The sequence below is a fragment of the Scyliorhinus torazame genome, unplaced genomic scaffold, assembly GCF_047496885.1.
Source record: "Scyliorhinus torazame isolate Kashiwa2021f unplaced genomic scaffold, sScyTor2.1 scaffold_246, whole genome shotgun sequence".
Taxonomy (NCBI): Eukaryota; Metazoa; Chordata; class Chondrichthyes; order Carcharhiniformes; family Scyliorhinidae; genus Scyliorhinus; species Scyliorhinus torazame.
The window spans coordinates 240,001-255,239 of NW_027307973.1; positions in this window are offsets into that span (position 1 = coordinate 240,001).

A 15,239-nucleotide genomic window follows, 5' to 3' on the forward strand; every position below is an offset into this window, starting at 1 on the left:
CGTCCCCACCTAGCTCTCTTTCTTCTTCTCCGCCTCCCCCATTGGAAAACTGCAAGCCTGCCCACCTCACACCAGCCTGCCGCCTGCACGCTGCTGCCTTTCCACATTGCAACGCTGCGCACTTCTCTCAGCACAGCCAGCACAAGGGTCAGGCAGGCAATGCAAGCCAGCTCTCTCTTCCTTCGCTTTCCACACCAGCCCCAATGCCACAACTTGCATTCATGCGGCGCCTTCAAGCTAGGAGAGAGAACGTCCTGCCGACACACTGGCTTGCGGCCGAACGGGCCAACTGGCGTGCCCATCAAAGTGCAGCATGCCAAGCGACCCACCCGTGCCTTGTAATTCTCCTGACGTCATGCGTAATGATCAATTGCGCATGCGCAAATCTAACTTCAGACGGTGGGCGCCCTTCGTTCAACTGCGCATGCGTGGATTCTTTCTCGTAAGCAAATCGGAAATTTGCTTCTTTTCGTCTTTCGTTGATGTGCGCATATGCGTACAGATTTGAATGAGAGTTGGCGCCATGAAGGAAATATGTGTGAGGCTGAGACATCTTTTTAACTGACTCAACCTCGGGGAGATGATTTTCTCGCCGTTCTTTCTCTGTAGAAACTCTAGGTACTAATTTTTTTTGGATCATGCGAAATGCACTTATCATTCGTGATTTCTAGATTTAGATCATTTCTTTGTGAAAGCGAATCCTTTAAATCTTCATCAGATAGTCCCTAAATTAATTGATCCATTATCATTCAGTCTCTGAAATCAGCAAAATTACAGCCTTGTGCTATTAACTTGAGGTCTGTAATAAAATTAATGATTGGCTCTCCATTTCTCTGGCACCTATTACGAAAGTTAAATCTTCCCAGATACCATTAGACTGATTTTACAGTGATCTCCAAATGTTTTGATTATTACTTTTAATTTAGTGTTGTCTTCACCTTCCTAGTAATTAAAGGAGTTATAGATATCTATAGCTTGATGTCCTGCAGTGCAATTTTTATTTTTTCAGAGGCTGTGTTTAAATCATTAGCTACATCTTTTTTTGGAACAGTTGCTTAAACATTTTCCAGTTACTATCTAAATTACCGGTAGTTTTCAGCTGCCATGGAGCTGGAACGTGGTCCATCAAATCAGTTGGTCGTCGAGGATCTAAATGCTGTAAAGTCTTCCACAGTTGAACCGTCGGTACTTTATTTTCTTTCTTTTTGTCTAACCTAATCTAGCTAGCACTGTTCTTTTTAAAGCCAACTACGCTGGTACCATCTTTTGTTACTCTTCTGTAGTATGTTTGGTTATACTCCTGAACTTAACATGCGTTACTCAATCCGGTTGCTGATGAGGTTTTCTGTATCTTGATGAAAAAGATTCGAAGTCGTCCAGAAGTAATGAAAGGTTTATTGAGTAACTAAGTTAACAATTGCTTGAGTTCTTTACTTTCAGATTCAAACCAGTAGTAAGGTTACAAGATCTAAATACAGTAGCTATGTTTAACTACACTAATCATCTGAGCTCATCTATACTCCTGCCCTGGCCACAGTACACCCAAAAGGGTGAGAGGAACAACCTGAGTCTGGCTTTTATTCCCGTTAAAATCATAGAATTTACAGTGCAGAAGGAGGCCATTCGGCCCATCAAGTCTGCACCGGCCCTTGGAAACCGGAGCACCCGGAGGAAACCCACACAGCGAGAAAGAGCAAACTCCACACAGACAGTCACCCAAGCCGGGAATCGAACCTGGGACTCTGGGAACCACTGTGCTATCATGTTGCTCTCTGGTGGTCTTCTGATTACCCATTAACCCGTTATGTACATGCACATACAGAGATCACTGCAAAACAAATAGAACTGGTGTAATACTGCGCCTCAGAAAAACCACCATCTTCCCAAAGCCCAATGTGATTGAAACCGCGATAAACTATAAACAATGGTTTAGCTCAGTGGGCTAGAGAGCTGGTTTATGATGCAGAACAAGGCCTGCAGCATGGGTTCAATTCCTGTACCTGCTGCGAATTCTGATTTCTCCCTCTGTGTACCTGAACAGGTGCCAGAATGGGGCTTTCCACCGAAACTTCATTGCAGTGACCTGTTTGTTGATCCCCAAATTTCTTTCTCTGTCAGTCTGGCCTCAATAAAAGTTGAGATGGATTCGCACGTAAAAAGAAGTTATTTATTTAGCTTGCAAGCTTGATTCATTTCATAGAAATATAAGAGACATCCAGTTTCCTATATCCCAGAAAGCGAATGAACAAAGAAACAAAGGGATCTCTGCAAATCAATTCAAATGGTATCAAGTTTCACATACTCGACGGACATAGGTCAGCCTATGTCCCTCCTGACCTGTTCGATCTATTCTGATTGGCTCACTTCCAATCCCTTTCTCTGGCCCCTATCAATGCAGCATCACTCTCAGAGACACACCTCTTCCTGCTGTTTCCATGCGGTCTCAAACCCCTTTGTCCCTAACTGCCAGAATCAAAGTGGCTTATTTCTACATTACATTAACTAGTATCTCTAAAGTAACTATTTTATATCACATTCGTCATGTTCTCCACCTTGGCTCTGACCTTTGTTGGCCTCCACACCCTCCGCAGCTCCTCACCCATCCCGGTGAACCGCTCACTATGTTGAGACAGAGCTTCCTCCACCCCCTTCAACTTCTCTCCTTGCTCCCGTACCTCAGCCGATGTCTTCACCGCGTCCACCTGGGCCATCGCCTCCTCCACCAGCTCCTTCATCGCAGCCATCACCTCCATGTGCTTAGTGAACGGCCTCTTGAATTCTCAGGACAGCACCTCAGTCAGAGTTTCCACTGTGAGAGGAAAGGCCCCACTCAGCAACCTCCGCCATCTTTCCTCCAGCCGGGCTGACCCCTTCCTCGACGGCAGACTTTCACGCGCCCCCTTCTTCCCAGCGGCTTTCTTCTGAGTCTTTGACATCCCCCACTTCCCTTATATCTTCCTGCACTAGCTTGTTGAAAAACCGCCCATTGAACCGGGCATTAAACTCCAAAAACCAGAGCCTCGAGCAGGAGCCACCTAACCTGTGACCTCCACCTACATTCCGCCATCAGAAGTCAGCTGTGGTGGGTTAATGAGGCGGGGGGGGACTGTTCTTTCTGGTTGTTTTGTCTTTCTTGGTTTGGTTCTGGATCCTTGGTGTACTCCCGAATCGATTTCTTCGTTATGAACAAGGTGCTGTTGGCAGGGATGGCTGGGGCAAAATATTCAGCGGTTGTGGTGTTGGATCCTGCACCACATTTCGGAGATGTCTGTGGGAAAGGGGGGGGTTTTGGGGGGGGGGGTGGTCCCGAGCGACCGCAGTGGAGGTTGGATGTGGGATTGCTGGCAGTTAAGAGGGTGTCTGAGGGGTTGGTGGGGGCTATCAGAACCCGTGTGGAATGTGCTGTGGGAGGCACTGAAGGCAGTGGGGGAGCTTATTTCAATTAGGGTACATGGAGATCAGATTAAGTAGTTGGAAGGCAGAGGCTAGTGGAGGCCATTTTAACAATAGATCAGAGGGACTCGGTGGCTCCAGGGGAGGGGTTATTGAGAGGAAGAAGCTCCAGATGGAGTTCGAACTTTTGTCTACGGGGAAGATGGTGGGGCAGTTGCAATGGATTAGAGGGATGTTCTATGAGCACAGGGAGAAGGCCAGTAGGCTGCTTGCACACCAGTTGAGACGGCTGGCGGTGGAGCGGGGGACTGGGCAGATAAGGGAGCGGAGGGGCAGGGGGGGTCACAGAGCCGGCTAAGGTGAATAGTGTGCTTGAGGCCTTCTACCGAGTACTGTATAGGCCGGAGCCACAAGAGTGGACCTGGGCATGAGGTGATTGCCGGGTGGCTTGGATTTGCTGGTGGGTGCAGGGGCTGGTTACTCCGGGGTTGGAGGAGGTACTGAGATGTATTGGCTCGATGCAGTCTGGGAAGGGCCTGGGTCTGGGTGGATTCCTAGCGGAATTCTATAAAAGGTTTGATACTGAGTTGGGGCCTCGAGTGGAAACTTTTTTTTTGTTTAATAAGGGGGTCTTCCGCCCACACCAACACAAGCATCAATTTTGCTTATTTGAATGAAGGATAAGGATACGGAGGAGTGTGGGTCGTATTGTCCGATATCGCTTTTGAATGTGGGTTATGGAGTTTTGGGCCAAGATGCTGGCTACGTGCATGGAGGATTATGAGCTGGGAGTGATGGGAGAGGACCAAACGGGATTCATGAAGGGGCAACAGCTATCATCTAATATTAGGAGGTTACTAAATGTGATGATGCCCCCAGAGGGCAAGGAAGTGGAGATAATAATATCTATGGATGCGGAGAAGGCATTCGACTGGGTTGAGTGGGAGTACCTGTTTGGAGTGTTGGGGCGGTTTGGATTTGGGCTGAGGGTTGGTGGGTTGGATCAGGATGTTGTACAGAGACCCCATGTTCAGTGTGCACACGAACAATACAAGTTTGGGGTATTTCTGCCTGTACCGGGGAACGAGGCAGGGCTGTCTTCTGTCCCCATTGTTTTTTGCATTGGTGATTGAGCCATTGGTGATGGCTCAGGGTTTCAACGAGGTGGAGGGATATTCAGAGAGAGGTGAGGGAACATTGAGAGTCCCTGTGTGGAGATGACTTGCTGATGTATGACACGGACCCGGTGGATAGTATGGATAGGATCATGGGGGTATTGACAGAGTTTGGGGCACTCTCAGGGTATAAGCTCAATGTGGGAAAGGGCGAGGTATTCCTGGTTAATGCTCAGATGCAGCGGAGGGGTTCGGAGAAGTCGCCATTTCAGCTGGTCAAGTGAGCTTTTGATATCTGGGAATAAGGGCATGGTTTGGCCCAGTCGCATAAACCGAATATGACCAATTTGGTAGAGGAGATGAAGGGAAATTTCAAGAGGCGGGATGTTCTCCCACTTTCGTTGGCAGAGAGGGTCCAGACTGTGAAGATGACGATCTTCCCGGAATTTTTGTTTGTCTTTCAGAGTCGCTTGAATTTTTGTCCCTAAGCCTTTTTTGTGTGAGGTCAGAGCGGTTGATTTTGGATTTTATCTGGGTGGGCACGGTACCTCGGGTAAGGTAGGTATTTTTGGAGAGGGGCAGGAGGAGGGAGGGTTGGCTTTGCCGAATTTGTTGAATTACAATGGGCGGCGAACGCGGAGAAGTTTCGGAAGTGGGTTGTGGGGGAAGAGTCTGTGTGGGGGTGGATGGAGGAGGCCTCGTGTCGGGAGAAGAGTTTGAGGGCACTGGTGTTGGCGCATCTTCTGCTCTCACTGGCCAAAGTGGTGGTTGAGTCGCTCAGCAAAGGCAACATTTTAGGACTGAGGGCATGTCACTGTGGGCGTCTGTTTGTGATAATCATAGATTTGTCCCAGCAGATTGGACTCAACATTCAGGGTGTCAGAGCGGGAGGGGATAGAGAAGTTTAGGGATTTGTTCGTGGGGGGCCAGGTTTGCTGAGTTGGGAGAGTTGGGGAGAAGTTTGAGTTGCCGAGGTCTGTGTGTGTGTGTGTGTGTGGTGTGGGGGGGGGGTTTGTTCGGGGGTTGTTGTGTTGGGCGCTCTGGATCCGTGGAACACATACAGGTCACCAACACTTGAAGTAGTGCAACACTATTTTATTAAGTCAGATAATGTTGAACGTACTTTCACTGTGGGTTAACACGATATTAGATTGAACTAAAGACCTATGCCTTGTCCTAACCAGTCGATTCACTCAGCACATGGTGAATATCTGTGCTGCAGGCTGTGAGCTCTGTCCTACTAGGAAGCTGCAGCTCGAATGAGCGGGAACTCTGATGCCCCCTGTCTTTATCGTGAGTGTGCTCTAACTGGTGATTGGCTGCGGTGTTGTGTGTGTTGATTGGTCCCACTGTAAGTCCATCAGTGTGTGTCTGCACCATGATATACTGGTGTATATTATGACAGGGGTATCATTCTTTCATATTTGAAGTAGAAAGTGGGGCATGTGGGGGGGCAAATGGGTTTTGGTATTTGCAAATCAGCTACTTTGTGAGGAAAGAAATGGCCACTTTTCCCAGGCTGCGACCCTGTCGATTATCATAGAATTTACAGTGCAGAAGGAGGCCATTCGGCCCATCGAGTCTGCACCGGCTCTTGGAAAGAGCACCTTACCCAAGGTCAATATCTCCACCCCATCCCCATAACCCAGTAACCCCACCCAACACTAAGGGCAATTTTGGACACTGAGGGCAATTTATCATGGCCAATCCACCTAACCTGCACATCTTTGGACTGTGGGAGGAAACCGGAGCACCCGGAGGAAACCCACGCACACACGGGGAGGATGTGCAGACTCCGCACAGACAGTGACCCAAGCCGGAATCGAACCTGGGACCCTGGAGCTGTGAAGCAATTGTGCTATCCACAATGCTACCGTGCTGCCCATCCTTGAAAAGATTATGGGTGGGATTTACTGACCGCCCCGCTGCTTGTTTTTCGCTGATGGAGGCGGCCCGCCAGCGGGATCTACCGGGCCCACTGGGATTTCCCGTTGACAGCACTTCTGGTTGCCGGATAACCCGTGCGCATGTGTGGGACCAGAATTTCCTGCTGACGTGAAATCCCGCCCCATGTCTGAGGGCGCGATATGGGGAGGTAGGGTCCCTGATATTTATGGGGGACTAATGGAGAGGAAGAGGGCCTCGGTGGATGAGGCAATACGGAAATGCGAGGAAGAGCCGGGGGTATGGAGTGAGGAACTGCGGAGGGTAAATCTGACCTCCTTTTTGTGCAAGATTGAGCTTAATTCATTTCAGAGTGGTGCAGAGAGCGCACATGACAGGATCACAGATTGCTCGGGTTTTCCCAGGGGTGCAGGATAAATGCGGGCGGTGTTTAAGAGGGCCGGCAAATCACACTCACATGTTCTGGTCCTGCTTGTAGTTGGTGGTGTTTTGGGAGGCTTGTTCGGGGGTTATGTCGGAGAATTTGGGGGGCGAGGGTGGCTGAGTGACGAGGCGGGATTTGCCATTAGAGGGTCAGAGGAGCGGTTGTTCTCGAGGTGGAGGCTCCTCATCACCTTCGTTAATGAGTGGTAGATGTCAGTGGAGGGGGAGGGCAGGGGCAGTGTTTTATTTGGGGGTATCATTGTTTTATACTTTAAGTATAAAGTGGGGCATGTGGGATGGTAAGAGGAATGGAGGGATTTGCTTTGTACATGTAGAAAGATAAGAGTTTCCTGTGTTTTGGATATAAATTGAAAGTGCCTTGAATAAAAATATTTTTTCAAAACATTGCATAGGTTTGGGATTGGAATATTTGTTTGTCAATCCAAATTGATGCAAATTGTTCAAGCGAAAAAACCTCGGGGTGTTTCACTGCCATTAAAGACATTCTACGAGGGCGGCACGGTGGCATAGTGGTTAGCACTGCTGCCTCACGGAGCCAAGGACCTGGTGTTCGATCCCGGCCCTGGGTCACTGTCCGTGTGGAGTTTGCACATTCTCCCTGTGCCTACTTGGACCTCACCCCCACAACCCAAAGATGTTTAGCATAGGTGGATTGGCCACGTTAAATTGCTCCTTAATTGGAAAAAAAAAGAATTGGGCACTTTCAATTTTTTTTAAAACGCTCCAAGAAAGCTTGTAATTTTGATATTTTTGAGGTAATTTTGTCAAATAGACTCGAGAGCTTTACCTGCTGCCCTGCTCCTTCGATAGAACAGCTCCTGTCGTGATCTGTACATCTGCACATACACCAGGGACTGCAGAAAGATGTAACAGCCACAGCATCACTAGAGGGCATCAGAGGCTGGTATAAAGGGTCCAGACCAAGGTAGGATCCGCCTCTTTCAGAAGTACAGGGCTAGTGAGCAGCAGCAGACAGAGACAGCTCAGCATAGGCAGTTTACCTTAGCTTCACTGGTCGTACCTCTTGACTGCATTACATCTACTTAAGCTCTGGAAACAGAACGAACCTACTGGATTGGATTGGATTTGTTTATTGTCACGTGTACCGAGGTACAGTGAAAAGTATTTTTCTGCGAGCAGCTCAACAGATCATTAAGTACATGAGAAGAAAAGGGAATAAAAGAAAATACATAATAGGGCAACACAACATATACAATGTAACTACATAAGCACCGGCATCGGATGAAGCATACAGGGTGTAGTGTTAATGAGGTCATTCCATAAGAGGGTCATTTAGGAGTCTGGTGACAGTGGGAAAGAAGCTGTTTTTGAGTCTGTTCGTGCGTGTTCTCAGACTTCTGTATCTCCTGCCCGATGGAAGAAGTTGGAAGAGTGAGTAAGCCGGGTGGGAGGGATCTTTGATTTTGCTGCCCGCTTGCCCCAGGCAGCGGGAGGTGTAGATGGAGTCAATGGATGGGAGGCAGGTTCGCGTGATGGACTGGGCGGTGTTCACGACTCTCTGAAGTTTCTTGCGGTCCTGGGCCGAGCAGTTGCCATACCAGGCTGTGATGCAGCCCGATAGGATGCTTTCTATGGTGCATCTGTAAAAGTTGGTAAGGGTTAATGTGGACATGCCGAATTTCCTTAGTTTCCTGAGGAAGTATAGGCGCTGTTGTGCTTTCTTGGTGGTAGCGTTGACGTGGGTGGACCAGGACAGATTTTGGAGATGTGCAACCCTAGGAATTTGAAACTGCTAACCATCTCCACCTCAGCCCCGTTGATGCTGACAGGGGTGTGTACAGTACTTTGCTCCCTGAAGTCAATTACCAGCTCTTTAGTTTTGCTGGCATTGAGGGAGAGATTGTTGTCGCTACACCACTCCACTAGGTTCTCTATCTCCCTCCTGTATTCGGACTCGTCGTTATTCGAGATCCGGCCCACTATGGTCGTATCGTCAGCAAACTTGTAGATGGAGTTGGAACCAAGTTTTGCCACGCAGTCGTGTGTGTACAGGGAGTAGAGTAGGGGGCTAAGTACGCAGCCTTGCGGGGCGCCGGTGTTGAGGACTATTGTGGAGGAGGTGTTGTTCATTCTTACTGATTGTGGTCTGTTGGTCAGAAAATCGAGGATCCAGTTGCAGAGTGGGGAGCCAAGTCCTAGGTTTTGGAGCTTTGATATGCGCTTGGCTAGGATTATGGTGTTGAAGGCGGAGCTGTAGTCAATAAATAGGAATCTAATGCAGGAGTCCTTGTTTTCAAGATGCTCTAGGGATGTGTGTAGGGCCAGGGAAATGATGTCTGATGTGGACCGGTTGCAGCGGTATGCGAATTGCAGTGGATCAAGGCGTTCTGGGAGTATGGAGGTGATGCGCTTCATGATCAACCTCTCGAAACACTTCATTGCGACTGAAGTCAGGGCCGCTGGTCGGTAGTCATTGAGGCACGTTGCCTGGTTCTTCTTTGGTACCGGTATGATGGACTGAATAAAGTATTTGTGTTAACTGGAAGTCTACAATCTTTATTCAGACTTAGAGAATAATATATGGTACCAGGAGTGATTTCAGAAAGCTAGCTAGACATCAGCAAGAGAAGAAAAACTTAAACCGGATATTCGACTGCGGAAGACTTCGCAGCAAATTAATCCGCGACGACTAACTGATTCGATGGAACTTGTTGGAACTCCATGGCGGCTGGAAACAACCGGTAATTTAAGTTATAACTGGAAAATGTTTTTACAGCTGTTCCAAATATTTATTACAGCTAATGATTTAAGCCATGCCTCTGATGCAATGAAAATAGCCCTACTTCTCTCAATAGGAGGGCATGGAGCTAGAGAAATCTATAATTGCTTTAATTACTTAGAAGATGAAGACAAATCCAAAATCGAAATCATGCTCAAAAAATTTGCTAAACGCTGTAACAGTCCGGCTGGTGAGATGCTGGAAAGATTTAACTCTTGTCAGAGAAACGGAGGGCCCATCTCTGATTTTATTACAAATCTCAAGTTAATACCACAAGGCTATAATTATGCTGGTTTCAGAGACACTGTGATAATGCATCAGTTAATTTCTGGACTATCTGATAAAAATTTGAGAGAACTATTACAAAATAAACATCTAACTCTAGAAATCGCAATACAAAAATGCCTTGCTTATGAACAAAAACAAAATCAATACTGTCAGTCTTTACAAACAGAATCAGTGTCTAGAAAAGAAAATCGGAAAAACGGTGCCAAAACTTACCACGAGGCAGAGACAGGATTGAAAGAAGTACTGAGCGGCAGCCATCTTGAGGAAGGAGCCACACATGCGCAGTTGTGCCAAGATCGCACAGTAAAGGAAACTCGAATTGTGCATGGGCAATCGTGTCCAGCACATGACGTCACTAGCACCATGACGTCAGATGACCAGGACCACGCCCACTTAAAAGGGAAATGCACGAAAATGAACAAAAATAAATTTAAAGCTGCAACACCCAATTTTCTTGCCTCAAAAGACAGAACAATGCCTGAACTTACACCAGCAGTTAAAAATAACTTTCACAACACCCTGGAACAAGCAGTTAGCACCACCCTAGAAGATGATATGGTCCTTGTAGACTACGACTCAGACGAAGATTTCATCTTGGGAGATGGCTACCCCAGTACCAAATCCGAACCGCAACTAGACGTGTTGTACCATGAAGACCCCGATGATGAGTTCTTGGGAATGGGGAATCTGCAGCCCAGCATATATGACATCCCGACTCGTGAGTGCAGGATTATGCTGCGGCCTGACGCCAAGAAACAGAGAGTGGTCCTCGCACCACGAAGGGTCCCAGCCTCCACACAAGAAGATGATTTGTTCATTGAACATGAAGAGAACGATCACAACTCCGAAACAAAAACCGATGATTTGTCTATCGAACAATACACACAATACTACTCAGACATGGCTGAGTTATTCGGAGATCCTGATCATAGCATCAGCAACACGGTTGAAAAGCTCAATACAACTCTTCTCATGATAGATGAATTCAATACCAGGGTGCCATGGCAGATCGTCGATACATGGGATGACAGCAATACCCAAGATGAAGACGACGCCACACAGAGAGCACAGAACAACTCCGTTGAGAGAGCACGGATCGACTCTACAGCGAGAACACTGTATGACTCCACAGAGAGAGCGATGACAGACTCCACAGAGAGAGCGATGACAGACTCCACAGAGAGAGCGATGACAGACTCCACAGAGTGAGCGATGAAGGACTCCACAGAGAGAGCGATGACAAACTCCACAGAGAGAGCGATGAAGGACTCCACAAAAAGAGCGACACAAGCCTCCACAAAGAGAACGACACAAGCCTCCACAAAGAGAGTGACGCAAGCCTCCACAGACAGCTCAGTGACAGACTCAAAAATGGAAGCAAGCAAACACTCCATAGCGAACGCCATGCATGTACAAGACCATGAAGATCGATCAAGCTTATTTGAGCCACCAGAAGAAGACACTGAATGTCTACCCACTGTATGTGAGACAAGTGACGAAGAAATCAAAATTCCCATACAGGATGTGCAGGATCACAGCGAGACTGACATATCTCAGCTCGTCTGCACAGAAACACTCAATAATCAGAGGACGGCCATCCATGGGTCCAGAGAGACCACGTCAATTGAAATCTTGAAGATTTTGACTCCAGAAAAGGAGCACCACGACCCACAACAAAATGAAATCGTGAAGATTTTTGATTCCAGAAAAGGAGCACAAAGAGATCACAGGTGATTCAAATGAACCTGAAATGACTCTAGAAGAGGAATACCAAGTAAGCAAAGAAGAGAAATCGAATCCACCACAAATGACTGATGTCACCAACATCAATGCAACATCAGATCATTCTCACATTTCTCAAGAAGAAACGCTCAATGTAGCAGAGACCACAAAGGACACGGACACCAATAACTGTGACAATGACTCAAATCATCCACATGGCTCACTCATTGAGTGCAACAAGAACAACAAAAACCGCAAGAAGCACAGCAGAAACAAGAACAACAACAAAAACAACATGCAGCGCAACAAGAACGACAAAAGCAACAAGAAGCACCCCAGAAACAACAAGCACAACAAGAAAAAGAGCAAGAATAAAAGCGAAAACAACGAAAACAGAATCAACAAGCATGACAAAAAGAACAACAAGAACGACAACAATGAAACAACAACCTGTACAACATGGTACAACTCTTCATGTGGAGGACCAGGCCACAGCACACTGCAAAACAATGACAAGACTGCAAACATGCCATGGCATGATAAAGAATCTCACAAATTCATATCTGCTCCAGAACAAACAAGCAAAACAGCTTTCACAAAAAATGACATACAGCAGCAATACCACAAACACAGGAAAAAAATTGAGGTCAGACAACGGTGCGACACAGAATCGCTACCCACAATCAAATGGAACAGGGGAAAAGGTGTCCACATCATTAAACGGCTCATCAGCAAAGCAACTGAGTCACGTTCCGACATCAACCTAGCTCTGTTATCGTACCGAGCAACGCCATTGAGCTCAGGACTGTCGCCAGTGCAAATGCTCTTCGGCAGAGACAGCTGGACAATCCTACCAGCAAAGCAATTCTGAGACCGCGGCAACGCACCGGTTCTCGACGACATGTGGGCACTATGCTCCAAACAAAAACTATACTACGATCAACATGCAATCCCACTCAAGCCACTGACAATAGGTGACACCATCAGAATCAGGGACCCAGAAGGCGGATGGTCTGAGTCAGCCACGGTGATCAGGCAGGAGGCACCGCGGTCCTACATTGTCAAATCGTCTGCGGAGGTACTTTGTCACCGTAACCGCCGGGATCTATTAGAGATTCGACGTACAACGCCAGTATTTCTCTCACTGGACTTGACCGAGTCCATTTGTCCACAGGACGTTCCTCGCCACACAACGCCAGAGAGTACTCTTGATGACATCAAACCATCATCCCTACTACCACCGTTAAGACGCTCCAGCAGAAGCCGTAAGGCACCCGACCGGCTAGATTTGTGACGACACTTCAACACACGCACAAGACGAATATGGACATTTTGCACGATGGACTCACAACACAGTTACTTGTTTCTGTGTAATTTTTATCATTTTCACAGTGTGCAGATTTGCATATTCTCACCACTTGTTATGTACAATTTTCTTGAGGCCAGTCTAGAAAACATGTCCAATAAAACGGGGGGGGGGTGATGTAGTGATCTATACATCTATACATACATTTGCACATACACCAGGGACTGCAGACAGATGTAACAGCCACAGCATTCATAGAGTGCATCAGAGATGGGTATAAAGGGTCCAGACCAAGGTAGGATCCGCCTCTTTCAGAAGTACAGGGCTAGTGAGCATCAGCAGACAGAGACAGCTCGGCCTAGGCAGTTTACCTTAGATTCACTGGTCATACCTCTTGACTGTATTATATCTAGTTAAGCTCTGGAAACAGAACAAACCTACTGAATAAAGTATTTGTGTTAACTGGAAGTCTACAATCTTTATTCAGACTCAGAGAATAATATAGTTCCGACTGTGGTTCTGCCGTGTTTTCTTCAGTCTCTATTCCATAGCATTGTACTCTGCTCAGCAAAATGAAAAGACAAACTATCTTGCCTGTTAAGTGGCCATGTGTATCCATGCGTGTGTTCTAGTCCAGGAATCCTGGATCTCTTATGTCACGGTTCACGGATCACTTCAATGACTTTTGGAATGATGAACGCAAACAGCACAGATTGCTATTCAACCCAAGCCCATGTTTGCAAAGCCTGATTTGATTTGATTTTTGATGGATTTGATTTATTGTCACATGTACCGAAGTATAGCAAAAAGTATTTTTCTGCGGCCGAGGAGCATACATAGCAGACACAAGAATAATCAACAGGGAACATTGACAAATGGTACATCGACAAAACAGTGATTGGTTACAGTGTGGAAGAAGGAGCCAAACAAAGCACATACATGAGCAAGAGCAGCATAGGGCGTCGTGAATAGTGTTTCTACAGGGAACAGATCAGTCCAAAGGGAGGTCGTAGAGGAGTCTAGTAGCTGTGGGGAAGAAGCTGTTCCTATGTCTGGATGTGCGGGTCTTCAGACTTCTGTACCTTCTGCCTGATGGAAGGGTCTGGAAGAAGGCAATGCCTGGGTGGGAGGGGTCTCTGATAATGCTGTCTGCCTTCCTGAGGCAGCGGGAGGTGTAGACAGAATCAATGGGAGGGTGGCAAGTTTGTGTGATACGTTGGGCTGAGTTCACCACAGACTGCAGTTTAGCAACATTTAGCAACGAGAGGTCTTGATCCAGTAATGTGTTAAACCCAGCTTCTTTGGTCTTGCTGACTTTCCCACGTGTATTTTAAAATATAGTAGGTATTGCCACAAGGATTAGTTGTCAACATTTTTGAAATTATTTATTCACCTAATTGATAGATGCAATGTTAGAGCCAAAGCCACAGAATATTTGTATCGATAGGGTTATCATAACATCGGCAATAATATTATTTCCTCTTATTTTTAATGAAGTATATTCTGATGATGTTTAGTCTGTGTAGCTAGCACAACACAAAACCCTTTTGGGTTGCTTCCAAGGCAACGTTGGAGAATGCCACCGCAGCTTTGAACAAGAGCGTCTGCATAGAAGCAGTAAGCGCTGAATCTCAGCCACCTAGTGCCTAAACAAATATAAAGCAACATCCTCAAATTTTATTCACTGATACCTGGCTACACGTATCCATTTTGAATCCTCTTTCAGCCTCTTAGCTTGGGGCCTAGTTAGGGATGTTTAAAAAAAAACTGATAATTCTCGATTTTGTCACCAAAGGCTCAGAATATCAAAGTTAAGAGATAATGATGGGCCTACATGAAACCTTCAGACTGGTGTAAGAAAGGGTGGCCCGGAGGCACAGTTCGATCCCAGCCCCGGGTCACCGTCCGTGTGGAATTTACACATTCTCCCTGTGTTTGCGTAGGTCTCACCCCCACAACCCAAAAATATACAGGTTAGGTGGATTGGCCACGCTACAATTGCCCCCTAATTGGGAAAAAAAAATTATTGGGGACCCTAAATTTATTTTTAAAAAAGAATGGCGTAAGAATACTTTGGTTTGTGGCACCCAATAGGAAGATGCAGAGGACGCACTTGAGAGATTCGCTAGGCTACATGAGGAATACTTCATTTGAAACATGAGATTTATTTTTCATTCGAATAAAGCAGGATCCAGAGCAAAATGATAGTATTTAAAACGATGACTCCCATTCCGCACCTCACCCATTACTGCCCCCATGTCGTCAGCCTATTTCCTATCTTAGTTCAGTCACTATTATCTCCAGCTGGGCATGAGGGAAGAGGGGA